This window comes from Bubalus kerabau, chromosome 20 (assembly GCF_029407905.1).
Source record: "Bubalus kerabau isolate K-KA32 ecotype Philippines breed swamp buffalo chromosome 20, PCC_UOA_SB_1v2, whole genome shotgun sequence".
NCBI lineage: Eukaryota > Metazoa > Chordata > Mammalia > Artiodactyla > Bovidae > Bubalus > Bubalus kerabau.
Genome location: NC_073643.1, coordinates 2,695,946 through 2,718,883, shown reverse-complemented (window position 1 = coordinate 2,718,883; position 22,938 = coordinate 2,695,946). Strand labels below are relative to the sequence as shown.

At 44.1% G+C, this 22,938-nt stretch overlaps 1 protein-coding gene across 2 annotated transcripts in view; it reads left to right on the top strand.

Annotated features, from left to right (window-relative positions):
- The window catches only part of EGFR (epidermal growth factor receptor), a 215,269-nt gene that overhangs the window by 103,345 nt on the left and 88,986 nt on the right, over positions 1–22,938 (top strand). Inside the window, exon 2 of one of the 2 annotated variants that reach the window (XM_055557575.1) lies at positions 16,391–16,586. The exons of the other annotated variant lie outside the window; for it this stretch is intronic. The gene's annotated coding sequence lies outside the window, so the exon portion shown is untranslated. The remainder of the gene's footprint in view (positions 1–16,390; positions 16,587–22,938) is intronic. 2 annotated transcript variants of the gene reach the window in all.

Genomic DNA, 22,938 nt, shown 5'->3' with positions numbered 1-22,938 from the left:
CATATAGCATGTGTGTGTGTGTATGTGTGTATGTGTATGGAGACATATATATGTGTGTATATAGGGAGAAAGAGAGGTGTGAATTCATACATAATTTTCAACAAAAATAGAACCATGTTCATGTTTTAACCTTTAATTAAGAGTTCATAACTCATGGTTGTAATTGTGTTCTGAAAGTTCCTTATTTCCTTTTTAACTTCATTCTACAACTTGAGCAGGTTCTGTATCTAATAATTTAATAGCTTCCCTGTATTCAAGGATTGGGATATGCCCTAATTGGTCTGACAAACCCTCTATTGTTAGATATTTGGTTTATTTCTAGAAAACGTCACCTCCTTGTTCATACACTTTTAGTTTCTGTTGGATAATTTCTGGAAATGAAATCATGGTCAAAGGTTTGTGAGAGTTTTAGATGAACATTTTAAGAAGGTGATAAACTAGATTAAAACTATTTTTTTAATGTTTTAAAACTAAAACTAGGAATTTAAGAACCTGCTGGTGAGGACAAAAGAGGAGAGTGAAAAAACTGGCTTAAAACTCAGCATTCAAAAACAAAGATCATGGCATCCAGTACCATCACTTCATGGCAAATAGATGTGGAAAAAATGAAAACAGTAGCTGATTTTATTTTCTTGGGCTTCAAAACCACTGTTGATGGTGACTGCAGCCATGAAATTAAAAGACACTTGCTTCTTGGAAGAAAAGCTATGACAAACTTAGACAGTGTATTAAAAAGCAGAGATATCACTTTACCAACAAAAATCTGTATAGTCAAAGCTATGATTTTCCCAGTAGTCATGTAGGAACAGTATAAAAAGGCAAAAAGATATGACACAAAAAGATGGACTCCCCAGGTTGGCAGGTGCCCATTATGCTACTGGAAAACAGCAAAGAAATAGATCCAGAAGGAATGAAGAGGCTGAGCCAAAATGGAAATAATGCCCAGTTGTGGATGTATCTGGTGGTGAAAGTAAAGTCCAATGCTGTAAAGAACAGAATTGCATAGGAACCTGGAATGTTAGGTTCATGAATCAAGGTAAATTGGAAGTAGTCAAACAGGAGATGGCAAGAGTGAACATCGACATTTTAGAAATCAGTGAACTAAAATGGACCAGAATGGGTGAATTTAATTCAGATGACCATTATATCTACTACCATAGGCAAGAATTCCTAGAAGAAATAGAGTAGCTCTCATAGTCAACAAAAGAGTCCAGAATGCAGTACTTGGGTGCAATCTCAAAAATGATAGAATGTTCTCTGTTCGTTTCCAAGGTAAACCATTTAATATCACAGTAATCCAAGTCTATGCCCCAACCACTAATGCTTAAGAAGTTAAAGTTGAATGGTTCTGTGAAGACGTACAAGACCTCCTTAAACTAACACCAAAAAGAGATGTCCTTTTCATTATATAGGACTGAAATGCAAAGTCAAGAGATACCTGGAAGTCAAGAGATACCTGGAATAACAGGCAAGTTTGGTCTTGGAGTTAAAAATGAAGCAGGGGAAAAGGCTAACAAAATTTTGACAAGAGAATACACTGGTCATGGAAAGCACCCTCTTCCAACACCACACTGACAACTCTACAAAAGGAATATCAGCAAATGGTTAATACTGAAATAGATTGATTATATTCTTTGCAGCTGAGGATGGAGAAACTCTATACAGTCAGCAAAAACAAGACTGGGAAATGACTGTGGCTCAGTTAATGAACTCCTTATTTCCAAATTCAGACTTAAATTGAAGAAGGTGGGGAAAACCACTAGACCATTCAGGTCTGACCTAAATCAAATCCCTTATGATTATACAGTGGAAGTGACAAATAGATTCAAGGGATTAGATAAGATAGACAGAGTGCCTGAAGAACTATGGATGGAGGTATATGGAGGAGGCAAAGACCAAAACCATCCCCAAGAAAAAGAAATGCAACAAGGCAAAATGGTTGTCTGCGGAGGCCTTCCAAATAGCTGAGAAAAGAAGAGACGCAAAAGGCAAAGGAGAAAGGGAAAGATATAGCCATCTGAATGGAGAGTTCCAAAGTATAGCAAGGAGAGATAAGAAAGCCTTCCTAAGTGAACAATGCAAAGAAATAGAGGAAAATAATAGAATGGGAAAGACTAGAGATCTCTTCAAGAAAATTAGAAAAATCAAGGGAACATTTCATGTAAAGATGGGCTTAGTAAAGAACAAAAATGGTATGGACCTAACAGAAGTAGAAGATACTAAGAAGTGGTGGCAAGAGTACACAGAAGAACTATACAAAAAAGATCTTCATGACCCAGATAACTTTGATGGTGTGATCACTCACTTAGAGTCAGGCATCCTGGATTGCAAAGTAGAATGGGCCTTAGGAAGCATTAGTATGAACAAAGATAGTGGAGGCAATGGAATTCCAGCTGAGCTATTTCAAATCCTAAAGATAATACTATTACAGTGCTGCACTCAATATAGCAGCAAATTTTGAAATCTCGGCAGTGGCCACAGGACTGAAAAAGGTCAGTTTTCATTCCAATCCCAAAGCAAGGCAATGCCAAAGAATACTCAAACTACTGCACAGTTTCACTCATTTCACATACTAGCAAAGTAATGCTCAAAATCTTCAAGCAAGGCTTTAACAGTATATGAATTGAGAACTTCCAGATGTTCACGCTGGATTTAGAAAAGGCAGAGGAACCGGAGATCAAATTGCCAACATTCATTGGATCACAGATAAAACAAGAAAATTCCAGAAAAACATCTGCTTCATTGACTACACTGAAACCTTTGACTGTGTGGATCACAAAAAACCGTGGAACATTCTTCAAGAGATGGGAATACCAGATCATCTTACCTGCCTCCTAAATAACCATGTGGAGTCAATAGCAACAATTAGAGCTGGGACATGGAACAAATGGCTAGTTCCAAATTGGGAAAGGAGTACATCAAGGCTGTATATTGTCACTCTGCTTACTTAACTTATATGCAGAGTACATCTTGCAAAATGCCGGGCTGGATGAAGCACAAGCTGGAATCAAGATTGCCGGGAGAAATATCGATAACCTCAGATATGCAGATGGCACCACCCTTATGGCAGAAAACAAAGAGAAACTAAAGGGCCTCTTGATGAAAGTGAAAGAGATGAATGAAAAATCTGACTTAAACTCAACATTAAAAAAACAAAGATCATGGCATCTGGTCCCATCACTTCATGGCAAACAGATGGAGAAAGAATGGAAACAGTGACAGACTTTGTTTTCTTGGGCCCCAAAATCACTGCAGATGGTGACTGCAACCATGAAATTAAAAGATGCTTGCTCCTTGGAAAAAAAGCTATGACAAACCTAGACAGCATATTAAAAAGCAGAGACATTACTTTGCCAACAAAGGTCCATCTGGTCAAAGCTATGGTTTTTCCAGTGGTCATGTATGAATGTGAGGGTGGGACTGTAAAGAAGGCTGAATGCTGTAGGATTGATGCTTTTGAACTGTGTGTTGGAGAAGACTCTTGAGAGTCCCTTGGACTGTAAGGAGATCAAACCAGTCAATCCTGCCGGAAATCAGTCCTGAATATTTATTGGAAGGACTGAGAGTGATGCTGAAGCTCCATTACTTTGGCTACCTGATGCGACAAGCTGACTCATTAGAAAAGACCCTGATGCTGGGAAAGATTGAAGGCAGGAGGAGAAGGGGGTGACAGAGGATGAGATGGTTGGATGGCATCACCAACTCAATGGACATGAATTTGAGCAAACTCTAGGAGATGGTGAAGGACAGGGAAACCTGGTGTGCAGCAGTCGATGGGGTCACAAAGAGACATGATTGAGTGACTGAACAACAACAACATGTATGGATTTGAGTGTTGAACCATAAGGAAAGCTGAGTGCCAAAGAATTGATGGTTTTGGACTGTGGTGCTGGAGAAGACTCTTGAGAGTCCCTTGGACTGCAAGAAGATCCAACCAGTCAATCCTATTGGAAATCAACCCTGCATATTCATTGGAAGGACTGATGCTGAAGCTCCAGTGCTTTGGCCACCTGATGCAAAAAGCCGACTCCTTGGAAAAGCCCCTGATGCTGAGAAAGATTGAGGGCAGGAGGAGAAGGGGATGACAGAGGATGAGATGGTTGGATGGCATCACTGACTCAATGGACATGAGTTTGGGCAAACTCCAGGAGATAGTGAAGCACATGGAAGCCTGGCATGGTGCAGTCCATAGGGTTGCAAAGCAGCTGAACAACAACAAGGAGATTTAGCCTGCCTGGGTTTCATGAACAATAGTTGAAAGAGCTGAAGTTATTCAGTCGTGACAGGAGGATCAAAGGGTGCCTCAGATAGGACAACCATCCTCAAATCTGCAAAGAGCATGGAATGGACTCCACTTGAAGGAGGCAAAACTGGGAGTGGGCGGTGCCAAGGATGGACTCCAAGCATGGCTTCTTAGGCTTAGGAAGGATGTACAGAGTGCCTGGCACTAACCAGACCCTGCCTTAGCAGCAGGAACACAGACCTGGCAAGTTGTCTGCTCTCATGGAGCTTACATTTTAGTTTGGAAAACAGAAAATGCAGAAATGAACTTACCAAAAAGGAAATTAATGATCATGGTCAATGCTTATTGAAATGTTACTGGTCAATGTTCATATATATAGGGTACAGCAATAGAGAGTGACTGGAAGAGAAGAAAGATGAGGGGCAGCATTTAGCAATATAAACAGTAAAGGCCCAAATGAAGAATAGGCTGCCTTACTGCTACTGCTGCTAAGTCACTTCAGTTGTGTCCGACTCTGTGCGACACCATAGACAGCAGCCCACCAGGCTCCACTGTCCCTGGGATTCTCCAGGCAAGAACACTGGAGTGGGTTGCCATTGCCTTCTCCAATGCGTGAAAGTGAAAGTGAAGTCGCTCAGTCGTATCCGACTCTTCGCGACCCCATGGACTGCAGCTTACCAGGCTCCTCCGTCCATGGGATTTTCTAGGCAAGAGTACTGGAGTGGGGTGCCATTGCCTTCTCCAAATAGGCTGCCTTATTAGGCAGTAAATTCCACTGCCTTGCAAGTTAGAAAGGGAATAGATTAATGTACACAGAGGATTGAATTCTGAGATCTGCAATGTTATTTAAAGTCTCTTTCAACATCAGATGTATTGTTGTAATCCAAACAAAATGTACCCTCAAGCTCTCATATTCTTCCCAAGGATCAAATTTTGCTGTAGTTACTGTGGGAGACTCACATTCTTGTCAGGAGAATTATAAGGAATATCTAGAGTAAAATATCTTCCAGCATGGGACTGTGTTCCCAGATAACAGTAACTTCAGGCTGATTTCTGCCTTAAGGCGTGGCCTCATGACTGTCTTCAAAAAACCAAAGCACAAAACAGTGCTCGATTGCAGGCAATCCAGTTACCAGAGACCAAGCAGAAAGCAAGACTAGACAGGTCTATAGCAATGCCTTCCTCTCTTTCCCATATGAGTCATTGCTAGAAAATTACCTTCGCAGAAGGGCTTAATTCCTTTTCAGACCTTAAAGTGAGACTTCCTCCTGGCTTAAGTATAAACTTTTGTCTCAAAAGACAGATTCTGTTACTCCATTGAGCCTAGGACTATGAGGGTGTGTTTATTTGAATGATGAAAAGGCCTATTTGATATTTCAACAAGCAAAAACAGATATATAAAACCATTCTCTTTTTTAATGAGTACCAAAAATAGGTCTCCAGTGAACTTCTGAAGGAAGAGGAGAACCAGGTCCTGCTCAAAGCTGGTTGTGATTTGCTGTGCAGGACATCTGGCAAGCTAGCCCTCCACACTGAATGGCCATCTAGATGACCAAATGGGGAAAGTACGTTGGTGGTGGTTTAGTCGCTAAGTCGTGTCCAACTCTTGCGATCCTGTGGACTGTAGCCCGCCAGGTTCCTCTGTCCATAGGATTTCCCAGGCAAGAATGCTGGAGTGGGTTGCCATTTCCTTCTCCAAGGGATCTTCCCAACTCAGGAATCAAACCCAAACCTCCTGCATGGCAGTCAGATTCTATACCAAATGAGCTTCGAGGGAATCCCAGCATGTGGGATCTAGTTCCCTGACCAGGGATCAAACCCGGTTCCCCTCTGTTGGGAGCTCAGAGTTTTAGCCACTAGGGAAGTCCTCATAGGTATGTTAGGGGGAGTAAAAAGATAAAAGAAATCGAGATATAATGATATAAACAGATATCAAGTGTTGTGATATTATCACTGTAAGAGTTGGTGGAGGAAGAGGTTGGAGAGAGGATTTCATATGAATCTCATGAGAATTAACAGGAAGAGACAGAGATCTCAGTAGAGAGAGATGGCTCTGAGTCTATCCACACTGATCCCTGGAGGGAGCAGCACAGAGTGTCTGTGTCCCTGAAGCCAAGCCCACCCAGCCCTGCAGGGAAAGCCCCGTCTCCAGGCAGCCCTCTCACCCCCCCAGGGGCAAGGCAGCCAAGGTTGGGCATCTCCCAAGGTTTGCATCAGTACTGCCCTCAATCTTTTATAGGCCTTTGTTTTAAATCTTAACATGTATCTACATGAACAGAGTCAAGGACCCAGGCTACTCTCAGTCCTGTAATTACTGGATTTCCATGTTGCTTCCCGTTCACACCCGGAAGTTGAATTTCAAATATTGCTTTTCAGACTGTATTTGGGGCCAATTTTAGCTCCACTTTCCTTTCTTTTGCCTCTTGCTGGCCATCCGCCACCAGACTCTGCACAATGACCAGCTGGCCCCTGGCAGATCTTGGGCCCAGGTGTGAAGTAGCTAGAGAAGCATTCAAGAGCCAAGAAGGGAGTGATTGCATTTTCCATTGGCAGTATGCAGAAATGAAGGGGATTCAAGTGCCTTCAGAAAAGCTTCCTTCCAGTGAGTGGAGTTTTGGGGGGTTTCCAGACTTATACTGCTTTTATTCTTGGAAGCATCATTGTCCCTTTCCCCCTGCTTCCATTTATATCCCAGGAACTGATTCAGAAGCCATAGAAATTGGATTTGGACTTGCTGAATGCTAGCAGACAGCTGACTACACTCTTCCCAAGAACCCTGCCAGATGGGTTAGGTACCAAGTCCGTGCTCTGTGCTGGCTGGCGGGGTCCTCCAGCTCCTCTGACCGATGGTGAAGTGACCAGAATGAGCTCCGCTTTATTCTTTAGGCGCTTTGTGATTTGGGCTTAATCAACCAGGGTATGATTTCAACCCACAGTAACGGGTTCAGGGCAGCTGCCCAGAGAGACAGGTTTCATCCTGCTTCCTTGCTGGTTTTTCTTACCTCACACCTTTTCTTTTTTATTAGACTTGGATTTCAGTTTCTTGAGGCTGTTGTTTCCACCAATTCAGACAGGCTCCCAGGAGGACCTACCAGCTTCTTGAATACAATGCAGCAGTAAATGTCTTAGGTTTAAAATTGCCTAAAATGTGGTCTTAAAAAACACTAAGAATATTATTACCTTCCAGACTGAATAAAATCCTACAGAGGTAAATTCCTTGTGTACTGGCCTTACCTAAAGAGTAAATGTGTTCAGTTAAAGATAATATGGAATAGAGGAATATTACCCTGGGAAGCAGCTGGCCTTTCCCATTAGCAGCACATCCAGTAAAAACCATAGAAATGCCACATTTAGGAGGGCTTGGGGTGGTGCCAATGAAAGGAAAGGTTTTTAAAATGGGGAAAAAGTGAAATGTGTACCTCTGGTAATAATTCCTCTCTGCCAGGCATTGTGCCAAGTGCTTCTGTCCACATTAGACTGAGAGTACCCCGTTGTAGGGGGCAGGGGCTGGTGGGGGGAGTATGGGGGACTTGACTGCTTACACCAAGGCCTGGAGCTGGAACTGAACTGTGTGACTGAGGCCCAGCCTGGCTGGATGAAAGCCCTCAGCTGCTCACTGCACAGGATTCGTGGGCAGCAGGGCAGCTGCTCCTCACCTCCTCCTTTTCAGGCCAGAAAAGCCACCACGACAGCAACAAAGCCTTAAACCTGAGCGCCACAGTGGGCTCCTCACGTATTATGCAAAACGTGCACACAGTGAGTTTCCCATCCTTCTGCATCTCGTGGGTATTCGCAGTGACACCAGCACAGTTTTGAGGACATTCTGGTGGCTGCTGCTCAGTGTTCTCCCCCCTCCTGCAGCTAAGAATCTTGGGCCAGCTGTGGGGACACAACAGCCCGGTGTCCCGGCAGCTGGTGGGAGGCGGCTGTTGCTCAAACCTGTAATTCACAGGCAAAACAAACAGATGATGGGCTGGGGGTTGTCACTTTCAATGAAGGCCTTCTGCCTCGTCTGATATGGCCTCAGAGTAAGCCCCGCGGGGTCCCTGGCAGGCTCTGCAGCAGACTGGGAAGCTTGAGGAAGGGCTGCACGGATCCAAATCAGAAAGTCTACCTGGGCCTCCGTCACCTATGAGGCTTGCTGTTAGAGTGAAAAACAAGAAAGAGTGGATGTGAGTAATTGTTTGAAATGTGACGTCGTGACAATCCCTGTTAGGCAACGAAATTGCTGTCCAGAGGGCTTTTGTAACCAGCCCAGGTCACTAGCACACCGTGGTGGGGCCACTCCTGGATCTGTCTCCTGATTTTCAGTCCTGTGTGGTTTTTTCATCGTGCACACACTCTGACTGTCACACAGGAACTGCAGTCCAAGCCCCTGGGCTCCAGGCTTCTCTTCTAAAGATAGGTGTCAGTTTATCGTGGTGGCCCTGAAACATCAATGGAAGATAAAATTATGCCGCATAGACTCAGGATATCCATATAATTTTTCCCTGCAAACTAGCACACTGTCGTGAGTGAGACAAGGGATAGACCAGACCAGACCCTGGAGGTAAATCCCTAAGAGAACCACTCAGGCAGGCAGAGCAGCGATTCCCACACTGTAGAAAGGTCCACAGAACTTTGTTACTGAGCCTTCAGTTACACAGAAAGTTCAGTGAATTGGAACAGCTCATTGCCTAAACATTCTGACTAATAGTGACACAGTGAGATAACACTGCTCACCGTGTCTCATGCTCACGGTGACTAACGAGATAGCGTAACTGCCTCCTGCATAGTGAGCACTCAGGAAACATCTTCATCCCGTAAAACCACTTCCTACTCCGGCCCTCAGCACCCAGGAGCTGCTTACCTCCCAGCTGAAGTGCACAGTGAGACGTGTGCCCTGCTCTTGCTCTCTCAGGTGTTGGCAGGGGGCTCCTTTCCGTTTCCTTTATCTCCGAAAGTGTGAAAAGTCCATAATGTGTTTAAACTTTATGTTTTTGCCCTGTAAACGAGTAAATAACTTTCTTTCCACATTTCCAATGTTTTTTCAATGGATGGCCTCCAATAAAGACTCATTGAAAGCTTTCATTACATTCAGTATTGATCCAAAAACAGAGCTCAGAAATTCAGCTTTTTTCCAACATTGTTGCCCTGTATATTCATAGAGCTTCAGTTCTGATACAAGCAGTTTATCTGTGACAAAGATCCCAAGGTGAGTTGGTACGAAGCAGAGCAGTGGGACAGGCTCTGGAACTGTTTAAGAGGAGTTCAAGTGCTACCCAAAGGCCCACAGACCTCTAGAAAGCATGACACATGCCTTACTTGGTGTCCTAGGGCCACCTGGGGAGCACTGAAGAAACGTTGCTGGGCCAGGCCCACCAAACTCTGGTTTCAGGTCTGGGCCCTGCCCAGGGTGTGGGACTTTGAAAGCCCCCAGGGACAAGTGCCCCCAGAAGCACTGTGAATGACACGTCCCCTTCTCTCCACACTTAATACCTTCTCTTCCATTTATAAAGTAAGACATGGCCATCCTGGAATATTAGAAAAGTATATTGTAGTAAATAAAAACCTTGCCATCCAGAGACAATCAGTATTAACAGACTAGTATGTATAAGTGTCTTTTACTCATTAATAGTATATCCTGAGATTTTTCTGTGGCATTTAATATTTTAAAGAGATGTTTCATTGTTAGAGCACTCAATTTTATACCTATGTGCAATTATTTATTAGAGTTTCGTAACATTGGACATTCAGCAATTTTTTAAACAAATGGTATTCTGTTAAATGTACATTTCTGATTTTTATCAGAAGGAACCAGTGGACTTGATGTAATTGGAGAATTTATTCTCTTCTATGGTAGCTGTGTCCAGTAGATCTAAAGTACTAATATATATGTTTGTGGGATTCTTTTCTTGGCATTTCAGAAAGAATGAAATATATTGTTACAACCTATGTAAATATCAGCTTTTGAGAGGAGGAACGTATACAGACATAATGAAACATTGCAGCCTTTTATTTAGTATTCTTTAAGTTTACATGAAAACCTAAGACAATTTCAAAAAATACCCTAACTTAAAATATTACCAAGACTCTACTTAGGCAAAAGTACAGGAACTTTGTGGTCTAGTGGTTAAGGATCCACCTTGCAACGCAGCGGGCAAGGGTTCGATCTCTGGTCAGAGAACTAAGATCCCACATGCCAAGGAGCAGCTACGCCCAAGTACGGCAACTGCATAGGCCCATGTACTCTGGAACCCCATAGAAAGATCCTGCAAGATGCAGCAAAGATCCCGAGTGACACAGTTAAGACGCAAGGCAGCCAAATAAAAATTTTTTTTTAAATCTCAGTGGAAGTGCATCAGGCACTTGACAGGCTTGTGTCCTAATGCCATAACAGACTTGATAAGAAGGATGTTACCTACCAGGATAACTGAAGAAACACCATGCACAGTGCCCACAGACTAAATATCTGTGGTTGCTATTTCTGTGAATTCTGTTTAACAAATATGTATTGTCCTCAATTGCGTTAAAGAAATTATTTATCATTACCTAAGACTTTAACTCTTCTATCTTTTGAAAATAGACTGTGTAATCAGTCACAGGATTTCAGAGTGACTCACAGATCTGTAAATATGAAGGGTTTCCTGGAAACCATCTCGGAGGTGGAGGCTGTTGGGAATCCCTCAGGTCTGGCCTGGGACAGTGGGACACCGGATCTTCAGGGTTTCACTCCCCACCTGCAAGTTCCATTCAGACACTCAGGCTGCTGCTAATCAGACGTGGTTATTTATTTATATCAACTCTCAATCCCTTGGGGACCTTCCTGTGTGCCCCTCCCTCTCCCATCTAATTCCATTTACACAATGACAAGTCAGTGTCTTTGCGGGTGGTTGGACTGGTTGGCCCCGGGATTACATTACTAGAATGGAGAATGACCTTAGTAAACTATGATCCTCCAGGCAACCGTATACTGGTAAAATTTTACGTTTAAATGACAGCAGGTGTGTGGAGGAAGATGCACACAGCACTTCCCAAAACATGGATAAGCATCTGAAGTTGGAAACAAGTGTTCCCAAGTCAAAGTTCAGCTATTTTATTAATTTGCTCAACTTGGAATAGGGGGAAGAGTGTTTGGGTTCGTGGTTATTGTTATAACCTTATATGAAAATATAGCTTAATCATGCTAGAAAGGAGAGACTGCCCTGGGAAAAATGTGGACTGACAGATTTGAGGAAGCCACGTGTGCTCTTGGTTTAAACGCCTCTCTGTGTGGCGGGCGCCTGATAGTAAGCCTTTCGCCTTCTCTCTTCTGGTGCGGGGCAGGTGAGTGAGGTTCCCGTGCCCACGCTACGCTCAGAGTTCCAGCCCTGGTGGCGCTCCTCAGGAGTCCAACCACACCAAGCATCTCCTCTTTTGCCGGTGCCTTAGTGAGAGGCTCTGAAAGGTCCTGAGCTAGACCACAGTGTCCTGGCCCTCACAGGGCTCCCGTATCTGTATGCTCTGCAGCTTCATGCATGCTCCCAGAATTCTGAAAGCCTTTTCCTATTGGGAGATTCTGTTCAACTCAGGCAGGTTTTCATATAGAGCGCAACAGTCCTAGAATTTTTACAAGTAAAATTTCAATTCCTATATCACAGAGTCAGAAAAGTGTACAGATCAAAGGGGTACATAAAATTTGATGAACTTCACAAACCAAACCCGTCTTTGTAACCAGTACCCAGATCAGGATAATCGGCCTCTGTGTCTTGTTCTGGGATATGGGAACCATTATCTTCATGCTAACACCATGGACTGGCTTTGCCTATTCTTGAATTTTGTATAAATGAAATCATCCAGTAAGTACTCTTGTGGGTCTGGTTTATTTCACTGAACATGACATGTTCAGCTTTGTCCATATTGTTCTGTGGAATTGTGTTTTTTTCATTCCCACTGTATAGTCCATGAAAGAGAATTCTCTGCTGCATTTGTCCATCTACCATTCACGAGCATTAGTGTTATTCTCTTTTTTGCAGTTATGACACAGTGAATATTATTGCACATGTTTGCTGGTGCGCTCATCTGCATTTCTTTTGGGTACCTAGGAGAGGAATTGCTGGGTCTTAGGTGTGGGTTTGCTCTACTTAAGTAGATATTACCAAAACGTTTCTGAAGTGGTTCTGGCAAACTACACCCTACCTGCAGCGTTGGAAAGTTCCCACTGCTCTGGATCTGCTCAATGATTATGGTGTCTGTTTTCATTATTTTAGCTATTCTGATGCCTGTGCTCCTGGAACTCTAATGATGACAGTCAATATTAATTAACCTTCCTAAAATTGACTTTCTTAAATTTATAAATATAGAAATATAGCCTTTATGCGAAGGAGGTAGCATGGGACCTAGGACACTATATAAAGCAGAAATGGGCTTCAATGTTGCTTCTGCCTTTGTCAGCTGAGTAACTTATCTCTAAACCTCAGTTTCTCCTTTCATAAAACTGGAATAAAGGACGGGATTATGTGAAGATTAGATCACATAATGAGAAGAGCCATAAAAGAGAAGAGCCTTGAGCACACTATGTTCAATAGTAGTTTGTTGTTTATACCTTCCTCCCTACAGGTTTTTTTTAAAAAATTCATGGTTACTACAGAAAAGCTTGTGTTCTTCAGCAAAGCATGAGGGATGTGTAGGGCCATGGGCCACAGTGAGCTCTGACGAAGGATGGCGAGCTGACATGTGGTCTCTTTGCTTTGTTCTCTTCCTGGATGATATGAATTTTCATAGTTTTCCCAGGGACATCCCTAAAATCATAGAGGATGACACTTCAAAGAGAGCTTGGGGACATCCCTGGAGGTCCAGTTGATGCTGCTGCTGCTATGTCACTCAGTCGTGTCTGATTCTTTGTGACGCTATGAACTGTAGCCCACCAGGCTCCTCTGTCAATGGGATTCTCCAGGCGAGAATACTGGAGTTGGCTGCCATTTCCTTCTCCAGGTCCGAAGGTAAAGACTCCATGATTCCACAGCAGGGAGCATAGTTTGGCTCGCTGGTTGAGAAACTGTTATTCTACTTGTTTCATGGTGTGGCCAAAAAAAAGAGAGAGAGAGAGCACATGCATGGGAATCCTCCAGCCCAACGGTTTACTCCATTAACCTGTAACAGCCTCAGGAAGCAACAGTTAGAACTGGACATGGAACAACAGACTGGTTCCAAATAGGAAAAGGAGTATGTCAAGGCTGTATACTGTCACCCTGCTTATTTAACTTATATGCAGAGTACATCATGAGAAACTCTGGGCTGGAAGAAGCACAAGCTGGAATCAAGATTGCCGAGAGAAATATCAATAACCTCAGATATACAGATGATGCCACACTTATGGCAGAAAGTGAAGAGGAACTAAAAAGCCTCTTGATGAAAGTGAAAGAGGAGAGTGAAAAGGTTGGCTTAAAGCTCAACATTCAGAAAATGAAGATCGTGGCACCTGGTCCCATCACTTCATGGGAAATAGATGGTGAAAGTGTGGAAACAGTGTCAGACTTTATTTTTGGAGGCTCCAAAATCACTGCAGATGGTGACTGAAACCATGAAATTAAAAGACACTTACTCCTTGGAAGGAAAGTTATGACCAACCTAGACAGCATGTTAAAAAGCAGAGACATTACTTTGCCAACAAAGGTCTGTCTAGTCAAGGCTATGGTTTTTCCTGTGGTCATGTATGGATGTGAGAGTTGGACTGTGAAGAAAGCTGAGTGCCGAAGAATTGATGCTTTTGAACTGTAGTGTTGGAGAAGACTCTTGAGAGTCCCTTGGACTGCAAGGAGATCCAACCAGTCCATTCTAAAGGAGATCAGTTCTGGGTGTTCTTTGAAGGACTGATGCTGAAGCTGAAACTCCAGTACTCTGGCCACCTCATGCGAAGAGTTGACTCATTGGAAAAGACTCTGATGCTGGGAGGGATTGGGGGCAGGAGGAGAAGGGGATGACAGAGGATGAGATGGCTGGATGGCATCGCCGACTCGATGGACATGAGTTTGAGTGAACTCCAGGAGTTGGTGATGGACAGGGAGGCCTGGCGTGCTGCAATTCATGGGGTCGCAAAGAGTCGGACACGACTGAGCCACTGAACTGAACTGAACTGAAGCCTCAGGAGGTAGAATGACTCTCTAATGTTGTTGTACCCTGCATGCACCTAGAACTCAGACCTTCTGATTCCACTGGAATCAGATGCTGGTCTCACAGTGTTTGGTGCCTGTAGTAAATTCGGTGTTTATATTTAAGACAAAATGAACATAACCTCTGACATACGCAGTTAGTATAATTAACTTGTTTGCAATAAATCCAACACCTCTCATACCAATGACTTAACTATTCAGCAAATTGAAAAGGAAATGTAGGGTTTCCCTGGTGGTTCAGTGGTTAAGAACTCACCTTCCAATTCAGAGGATGTGGGTTTGATCCCTGGTTAGGGGATTAAGATCCCACATGCTTCATGGCCATAAAAAAAAACAAAACAAAACATAGAATAGACACAATATTTTAACCAATTCAATAAAGACCTCAAAAATGGTCCACATTAAAAAAAAAACAAAAGGAAATGCATTTGCTCTTTATAAAGTGTGATAGGGGTATGGTTAAAGGTTTTCTTGCCACCTTTTTATTAATAGATCAGTAAATGTTTATGGAATGAAGGTGTGAGTGGAAGTGGGATCATAGCACCCAAAGAAAGAACTGCATAACATTCTAGAAGGGAGGGGCATTTCTTTGGGGAACACCCATGCTTTCCCACCCCCACAATTAAGAAGCATGTTACAGTTAAGCTACAAAACCCAAACAAGGCAACTTGTCAAAAAGGAAGACCTTTTGGCTGCAGCTGGTGCATGGAGGAATATTTGATCCTAGAAAAGCCAGGGCGACCCTGGAGCCAGAGATCTGAGTGAGGGAGACACGCCTCCAGGCCACGGCCCTGTCCTGATGGAAAGATCTCTGTGGTCACCCAGACCCTCTGCAGCGGGCACTGTTCATGTGCTGCTTCCTCAGACTGGTCCACAGGCATTTTCAGGATGCCCTCAGTGGGCTTGGAGGAACTGGGCAGACGCCCCAGCCTCCACATCTATAAACCCGTGTGGGAACTGAATGTGTGCTCTCACATTGTTGGTAGCTTCAGAAGTCTCCAGTATAAGTTAAGTTTTTATGAATGAATTCTTTGTCTTCATAAAATACTTAGTTCCCCCTTCAGGTTTTCAGCAGAAATGCTAGAGCAGGGTGGGCCCAGCAGGTCCGCCTGCTGCTAAGGAGACTGCTCTCCCACCCCCACCAGGTATCAGTGACACAGCTGTGGCTGGAGGTCCAATAGACACAGTGCCTGCCCCCCCAGAAAGTGCACGTCCACCAGCGCACAAGTCAGTCGGTCACTCAGAGCCCAGGAGTAAGTGGTGTGGGCTGGTCCCTCAGGGACCAGACCTGGGTCAGCAGTGGCTGGACACTGAAGTGGCAGAGACTGTTGTGCAGTTACCAAGTCATGCCCGACTCTTTGCGACCCCATGGATTGCAGCACGCCAGGCTTCCCTGTTCTTCACTATCTCCTGGACTTTGCTCAAACTCATGTCCATTGAGTTGATGATGTCATCCAACCATCTCATCTTCTGTCAGACCCCATCTCCTCCTGCCCTCAATCTTTCCCAGCATCAGGGTCTTTTTCAGTGAGTCAGCTGTTCATGTCAGGTGACCAAAATACAGGCACTTAAACTTCAGCATCAGTCCTTCCAATGAGTATTCAGGGTTGATTTCCTTTAGGATTGACTGGTTTGATCTCCTTGCGTTCGAGGAACTCTCAAGAGTGCAGAGAAAATGTGCAGTGTGTGTTTCACTTTACAAATTCTTATTGGAAATCTAGAGTTTCAAAATACACTTCAAAAATAAATATATTTTTTAATTTAAATTTATTTATTTTTTTAATTTATTTTAATTAGAGGCTAATTACTGTACAATATTGTATTGGTTTTGCCATACATTTTTTAACAAATCCTACCTTTCCTCCAAAGTAAAGGAGAAAAGAATAAGAGTCTGGGAAGTTCAAGTAAGCCTGAAACCACTTCGCCCTTCCCCACTGCTCATTTTACAATTAAAGTGTCAGCATATTTATTATTGCAAGAAATGTATCATTATTAACACCTTAATTTTATAATACAGTTTAATGTGAAAAGAATATGAGTGCTCTGAAATGCGCGCCTTCTGAAAGCCTTCTCTAGAACTACACCGAGTCCTCTCTTCTGTGCGAGCAGTATAGTGGTCTCCAAGTCCTTTCCCATAAGATGTAACACAGTGAGAATACAGACTCAGAATTCAACACCGGACTCTTCCTTCCTTTGATATGATACGATGTGACGTAAGTTGGAGTGTTTAAAACTGCATGGTGACTAATAATACTATATTGTGAGCTCGAAATTTGCTAAGAGAGTAGATCTTAAGTGTTCTCACCACACACACACACAGAGTAACTCTGTGAGATGATGGCTGTATTAACTTAATTATGGTAATAATTTCATAATGTGTGCATTATTAAATTATCACACTGTGCATCCTAAATAGATATACTTTTTATTTGTTAACTATGCCTGGATAAAGCTGGAGAAAGTGATGTTGGCTCTAAAGTTGTACTTCAACAAATGTTTCATCCTTGGAAGCTAGAATTTCAAATTTCATTGTAGTCAGAGACAGTCTTACTCCAGCAAATGTGAGAAGAGATTGTCCCTGTGCATTTTCTCCTCCTCGGCAGTGTGTGAATTTCCTCAGAATATAACCTGTATGTTCTAAGCACGCCACTGAAACTCATCTGGGAAAGATTCAGAGACTGCCTCTATAGTGAGATCTGGTCCATGCCCTTACTCTTTCCTGCGGGAAGCTGTTACAGCTTTGGACCGTGTGGCAACTGCTTTTGCCTCATGGCTCAGGGGACTTTCCTGTCTCAGCTGTCTGTCTCTATCTCTGTGTTCGTGCCTTTGCCAGCCTCTCCTGTTGGGAGGACAGGGTCGCAATCCGTGACTGCTCAGAGGCCCTTTCAGCTCCCTACTGCCTCCTGTACTACCTTTACCTGGCGCTTGTTAGAAATGCAGAACCCCAGGTCCCCAGGAGTCTCTGATCTGTATTTTAACACAATCTCAGGTAATTTATAGGCCCTCCAGGGCTTGAGAACCAGTTTCACGAGTTCCTGGTGTGATTATTACTGAGGTCAGTGCTCTAACGGAGTGGCTAGATATGAATGTGTACATGCTAAGTCGCTCAGTCTGACTCTTTGTGACCTTATGGACTTTAGCCCACTAGGCTCCTCTGTCCTTGGGATTTTCCAGGCAAGAATGCCAGAGTGGGTTGCCCTTCTCCAGGGGCTCTTCCCAACTCAGAAATTAAACCTTTAACCTGTATTGGCAGGTGGGTTCTTTACCACTAACACCACCTGGGAAGGTATGAATGGGGAATCTTTTTGTGTGAGTCTGGAGGGACCCAAGGCTATCCACCTGGCAGGGGCTGGCTTGCACTCTGGGTTTTTCTGGACATCGTTGCATCTCTGCCTTCCCGCAAGCTGGGCCCCAGCTGCATCTGGCAGAGCGCTGCGGTAGCTGTTCTCTGAGCCTGGGGACCCGCTCCCAGCCAGACCCATCTATACTCGTAGAACCAAACTGGAGCTTCTTTGTGAGCAGGCTCTGCTTCCTGGGTTTTGGTATGAATTTCTCAGCCACTGCATGGGTGCCGAGCAACTTTATTAAAGGCAAAAGGAAGTGCTTTCTTTCTTTGATAAATCATTGCTTCCACTCTTAGTACAAAAGAGAACATATGACCTCCATGAGGACACTGGTGTGGATATGGCCCATCTGAAAAGGCATCTACTCATTTCCCTGCAGGGCTGCCCAGGTAGCGCTGTAGTAAAGAGTGCGCCTACCAGTGCAGGACGCACAAGAGAGGTGAGCTCAGTCCCTGGGTAGAGAAGATCCTCTGGAGTAGGCTACACACTCCAGTACTCTTGCCTGGAGAATTCCAGGGACAGAGCAGCCTGCCAGGCTACAGTCCACGGGACCACAGAGTCGGACACAACTGAGTACAGCACATCAGTGGTGGTGTGAGCACTCACCTGTGTTTAGTGTTGGTCTTTCTTACCAGACTGTTAGTTCCATGAGTACAAAGACCATTTGCACCTCCAGCAACAGGCACAGGGCCTGGCATGTATTTGGGCCCAGGAAACATGTGATGAACGACACATGAGCACATTTATTCTCCTACGAACATCACCAGCAATCTTCAAACATTTGGAGCAGAGGCTGCTTGTCAGGCTGCCTGTTATTAATACTTTATTTTCCACTGGTTATGGAGCTCTCAGACTTAAAAAGGCATTATTAGTATTGCTTAAGAAGAAATGTTGATGGAAACAAGTCCAATGGCATTATGGTTAGAAACTTGCTAGGTGTCATTTTTGAGGGATTAGATAACTATGTTGTCTGGTCGACTGAACTGCCTGTTTGTTGCAAGTTGGGACTTTGCTGGACTGGTTTTCAGGGCTGGAAGGGAAGAGATAAGTGAATCTTCTAGTGAGAGGTCATCTGTTTTGAAAGCAGGGAAGATTCCATGAACCAGATCCAAGTGTTACAACATAAGGAACTGCCTCAGACAGCTCTGGATAAGGAAGCCCCCCAATTAAACATGAAAGCAAAAATTCACCATGCTGTCCTCTTTGCAAAGCCCGTGCAATCCAAAGCACTGAGTGCTTAGATATTCACAGCTGTGAGTAGATTTGGGGGTGAAACTGATACCAAAGGACAGGCGAGCTTCTCCCACTAGCACCAGAGGATGAGCAGCCCTGCACCCCTGCCTCTGTGCTGCAGAAGCTGTTTCCACAGAGAAGGCACATTTCCACAGAGAAGAGCAGACAAGCAGGGCGGGTAAGGCATGTCCTCTCCATGGCCTCCTGCCATTCTTCCCTCTCAGGTAGTGGCTTGGCCATTAGAAGAATGTCTTAGGCATCTTTGCATTTTCCTTGGCAAAAAGAACAGAAGATCCTGCCTTTCCAGAGACTTCTCTCGTCCTCACACTCGGCCGGCTGGGCCAAGCTTGCTGCTGCTCTGTCTTCCTCTCTGCCCCTGACTTGGCTTCCACCCCTGATTCTTTCTCCCTCTGAATTACACTCAGAGAACCACCATTAAAACCAATTCAATATTGTAAAGTAATTAGCCTCCAATTAAAATAAATAAATTTAAATTAAAAAAAATAAAAACAGACTAGAAATACACCAGTCTGTAGCATAATGGGTGGTTGTTTTATCTTTTGTTTTAGATCACCAAGCTTTCCTGGATAGTGTCAATTAATTGAACTTAATATTAGAAGACCTTCCCACTTTACCAGAATAAAAAGGCATTTCAGTGATGCAGTTGAGTGTGTGGTGTAGCTAATTCAGCTGTCTAAGAAATGTATTTGTTGAATACAAGTTCTGTGTTCAGCCCCCTGTTCTGTGCAGGGGGATCCTTGCTGTCTGATTCCATCAAGTCACATGGTATTGTGCATTTAAAATCAGTTATAAAGATAGGTCTCATGTTAAGTATCTTACCACAATACAGTGTTTAAAAAGTAAATACATTATTTGATTTTTTAAGTCAATTCATACCCTTAGAGTCCATCCCCAAAAGATTTAGACAGTGTGTCTGAGGCCACTTTCTGAGAGAAATGATACCAGTTTACTTAGGTGTGTGCATGCTAGGTCGATTCAGTCATGTCTCTGTGACCCTATGGACTCTAGCCCACCAGACTCCTCTGTCAAGCAAAAATACTGGAGTGGATTGCCATGCCCTCCTCCAGGGGATCTTCCCAGCCCAGTGACTGAACCCACATCTCTTTCATCTCCTGCATTGGCAAGCGGGTTCTTTACCACTGGCGTCACCTGGGAAGGCTAGTTTACTTAGGTAGTCGTGGTGAAATGAGCAGCCGAAGAGCCTCTGAGACTGCACCATCACCTAGGGTGCTCCACTCTAAACCCCTAACACCCACATCCCTCCCCATCTCCTAAGCTCCCAGCCCACAGCCGCCCTGGATGCCCCAGCCGGTCCTCCCTGCCCTCTGACAGCACACTTTGCAGCAGCCCTGGCCCACCTGGGTGCCACAGGCCCTCCCCCAACTGCCGGCCCACTGTGCGGGCTTTCCTTCTCAACAGTGCCAGACTGGCATCAGCATGCTGGCTCGCTTAGTGGGTGGACCTGTCTCCCTGCTGCCTCCCTCCCTCCGGTCTTCTCATATTCTGCTCATGTTCTGTTCCTTTCTTCTTTCTCCCCCCACCCCCCAACCCGTGTTCCTCTGCATAATGAAAAGCTACTCTGCATCATACATTCAAGCATCAGATCCTTTAGGAAGCTGTTTTGTTTTGTTTCTTAAGGTGTCCTCTGTCCTCTGTTAGTTGAGAATTAGCAGTCTAAGCTGTTGCTGTAACTTCTTTCCAGCTTGTCACGTTCTGTCTCTCCCTGGACTGAGTCTCTTCAGGCCTGGAGCCAGTTTGCAAGTATCTTGTGTTCAGTAGATGGTGACAAATGGATGGATGGATGGGCTGATTAACAGTTCACAGTAGCACACCTTGGGTGCAAAGATCACGTTAACATAACGCACACACTGGGTTACCTTAGAGTGAGGTCCTATAATCAGAACACAAAACACAAGACTAGGTCTTGGATTCCTTCTTCATGCACTGGCTTGCTAGAGAGGATATTGAAAATGATCCACCTGGCTCCTCCAATTTTACCAGAATGTGTCTTAAATGTCTTGTCTGGAAAAAATGAGATATGTGGCTATAGACCCTTCTTGGTGTGGCCTAGTAAGTTTCAGTGAATCTGTGGAGTGATGGTGATGTTGTGGTGAAAGCCAAGGAATAAAAGAAGTATTTTCTGCACTAGCAATTAAGAAAGAAACATTCAAAGTGCACTTATAGTAATTAGCATAACCATTTCTTTGATAAATATGGAGAAAAGAAAACATGACTAAAAATACTGCATATTTCTGTTCAAGATTATGTACCACCCTGAAGAACTTCATCCCACCTTTATCGTGTATTTCATTTCATGAGGCTTTCTAAAAGGAGCTTTAAAGCTGCAGTATATCTAGTATAAATGTCCGTTTAAATCCAAGGTGCAGTTTTGAGAAGGAAAGTCTATAGGAGAAGACAGAGAAGGATTAAAATATGGGGGAATTGTAATGAAAGACTAGAGCAGCTGGACTTTCCCAGCTCAAACACAGAATTAAAGCTGTGTGTGTGTGTGTGTGTGTGTACATGTGTGCAAGTCTAATGAGGGAGAGTGAATAAAGGAATAGGGACATGATCAAGAAAGCTATGGATCCAGTTATAGGAAAGCTCGTTGCTGTAGTTCAGTCGTGGTTTTAAGGTGTCCAGACTTGTTGATGTTCTCCTCCTGTGCTACTGGCACAAGATGTTGCCGTGACGCTACACACGCCTTCAAGCACATCTAAAAGCTTTGTTTCAGCTTGTTCTGTTGAAATCTGTGTGTTTCACATCTCTACCAAGGTTTTTAAAGGCACATTTAGGCATGAAATTAACTAAATCATTCATGATACAGGCTGAACCCCACACAAGCTGTAGACTCAGGCTCTGGAGACTTATTTGACTTTGTTGGTATTTTCAGAATCTCAAAATTGCAAATTTAAGCTCTACAACTGTGATGTTGCCCAGGACACCCTTTACTTATAGCCCCTGGTTGGAAAGCCATAGGGGTTCCTATGTGAATACCATGGATCTGGAGATTTTTGTGATGTCTGCATTGCCATCATACACAGGTTTGGACTTGGCGTAACTAACTCCAAGACCCTTGTGAGCCATGCACTTGGCTGACAATCGGGAGCTATCGCCACCTGATTTGCCCCCAGGTGCCCCGCTCCAACCTACAGCCCTAGGCCCAGTCCAAGACAGGCCACCCCTCTTGCCCTGACTTGATTGAACTCAAGGTCTTTCCCTAGGATCCAAGCATTTAGTTTTCGCTTACTACCGTGACAGCTCACAATCCAAATTTTTTCTTGGGAAGGTCGGTGCTCCTGACATCATGCTCTTCTGTGCTTCTGTACTGAGCTGTCCACAGCTCTGTGGATTCAGACTCCCTAACACCTGCCAGGGTTGGCTGTAACCCTGCCACCACGTTAATGCCTGGCTGGAAAGCTCAGTGCAGGGGCATCTCCAGAGATCTTGTTCAGACATAGATTTTCATTCTGTGAGTCTATGATGAGGTCCAGGATTCCTTATCACTAACAGACTTTCGCAGGTGAGGCCAGTGTTGCCAGTCTGCAGCCCCCACTCCACAATGTGAGGCTCTAAACTGTTCTGCGCGTGCCTAACTGGTCTCTCCACGCTGTTCTTGAGACCTTCTGGGCCCCTCTCCATGGGTCAGTAAGGCTGTTCGTTTAAATTAGAAGAGGGAGATTATTTAATTTTATGAAGGTGCAACATGGCATAGAGAAATATAATTCTTGTTTTTGCATTGAAAAAACATTGAAACCACATGCTGCAAAAATAATGGCTTTTCTGTTTACAAGAAAAAATCACAGCATTTGAAAATTACAAGCTACTGACATCCCACATAGAGGGGAAGAGTACCCTATCACCAGGACACTGCCAGAAGCCAGGCTCATTCCCATCAGCCCTGGGCTTCAGCCTAGGGTGCTGGCTCTTCAGACAGGTAACACGTTCTAGGGGTGACAGTTGCTAC